We start from the raw sequence: 1,880 nt of genomic DNA, 5'->3' as shown, positions 1-1,880 counted from the left end.
GTTTTGTGTGATTTCTCAGCGAACACACACACAGATCCCCGAGGAGGCCACCCACGTCCGCTAGAGAGAGCCTGCACAGGGGGCGGCACAGACGTGGCGGAGAAGTGACGCGTGCAGGGACGCGGCTCCTCTGGCCGGTCTGGGCGCCGGAAGTCTGACCCCAGGGCCGAGGGGGATTCACTGAGGGGGATCCATCCGGCCCTTGGGGCTGCGGACGGTCTTGGGGGGCCCCGGGAGGCACGTCCCAGTCTCTGCCCCGTGCTCACAGCACCCCCCCCACACACACACCTGTGTCCAGTGTCCCCTTTTCTTAGGACACGGTTTCTCCTGGACTAGGCCCCCCACCAGGACGGCCCACCCTGACTACTCACGTGCTCCCAGGCCCTGTTTCCGGTCCCTGCGGGAGGCCTTCACCTTTTCCGAGGGGACCCGAGTCTCCCCTCATTGAGGGCGCGCTGCTCCTCTGTGGGCCCTCTTCCTCCTCCGAGGCCCAGCGGAGTCTGGGTCTGGGTCCCAGCAGCCACCGGCCCGGACTGTTTATAAATGGGAGCTGTGTGGCATGGGGCGCCCGCTGGACCCCCAATAGATGTGGTGTCTCCACAGCCTCACAAAGGTGCCCCAGGGACTTGCGTGGGGTCCAGTGGTTAGGACTCCGCACTGTCCACTGTCCACTGGGTTCGGTCCCAGCTTGGGGAACTAAGATCCCGCAGGCTGAGTGGTGTGAGCAAAATGTAACAACACCATCGTGTGTTAGGAGCTGAGGGCGTTCCAGACACACTCCAGCCCTCGGTGTGCTGCGTTCCAGGAAACCGCAACACAGACACCCCTGAGGACGCCCTAACAGCAAGTGGCAGACACATGCAGCATTAGCTGGATTCCGAAGTTTGGGAACGACGTGTGAGCTTGCTCTCAGTCGACGCCACTCTGCTAAAACCCTGCGGCGGCGCCTCCTCGGACCCCAAGTAAAAGCCGTGGTCCTTCTGGCCCGTAGGCCCGGGAACCCCGCCCTGCCCCTGTCGGCTGCGTCCCCACTCTCTTCTGGCCTGTAGGTTCGGGACCCCCGTGCCCCTGTCCCCCACATCCTGCTCTCTTCTGCCCTGTAGGCTCGGGACCCTGCCCCGCCCCTAAGCCCCCCGCCCGCGTCCCAGTTCTCCCAGCACCCAGGGGTCCTCACTGTGCCCTGCTCACCACACACACCCCAGGGCCTTGGCACCTGCTTTTCTCCAGGGTGGTCGCACCCAGAGGCCCGCAGGCCGCCCTCCCCAGCACCCCAGATATCCTTTAACCTGCCCTCCATTTTTTTCACAGCCTGTATCCTCTCCCATCTTACCATCAAATCTATTTTTCTTTATTCTTTTTTAGGTTTTTTTTTTTATTATTTGTCTCTCATTGGCACAAAGTAAATGTTTTGGAGGCACAAGCTGCATTGACCAGGTACTTCAGGGAAGGTCCCAGACCCTGGAACTCAGGGCTTGGGGGCTCTGGTGATCAGCCTGAGGCACGAAGCCAGCAAACTTCAGAAGCAGCTTTGTGAGGGACTTCCCTGGTGGTCCAGTGGCTAAGACTCTGCATTCCCAATGGAGGGGGCCCAGGTTCGATCCCTGGTCAGGGAACTAGATCCCACGTTCCACAGCCGAGGGCTCCCATGCTGCAACTAAAACATGTCTCCTGCTGCAGCGAAGATAGAAGCCCCCGTGTGCTGCAGGTAGGACCCGGTGCAGCTCAAGATGCCGGGAGAAAGACCAACAACCTCAGATGCGCAGGTGACACCACCCTTAACGGCAGAAAGTGAAGAGGAACTAAAGAGCCTCTTGATGAAGGTGAAGAAAGAGAATGAAAAAGCTGGCTTAAAACTCAATATTCAAAAAACCAAGATCATG

At 59.7% G+C, this 1,880-nt stretch overlaps 1 non-coding gene across 1 annotated transcript; it reads left to right on the top strand.

Annotated features, from left to right (window-relative positions):
• Positions 1-1,540: 1,540 nt before the first annotated feature.
• On the top strand, positions 1,541-1,613 carry TRNAG-CCC. The gene has a single exon. It is a non-coding gene; the product is annotated as a tRNA-Gly (tRNA).
• The last annotated feature ends 267 nt before the right edge of the window (positions 1,614-1,880 follow it).

Source organism: Bubalus bubalis, chromosome 10 (assembly GCF_019923935.1).
Source record: "Bubalus bubalis isolate 160015118507 breed Murrah chromosome 10, NDDB_SH_1, whole genome shotgun sequence".
NCBI lineage: Eukaryota > Metazoa > Chordata > Mammalia > Artiodactyla > Bovidae > Bubalus > Bubalus bubalis.
The sequence above is the reverse complement of the archived record's forward strand: the minus strand, read 5'-3'. Positions and strand labels throughout refer to the sequence as shown.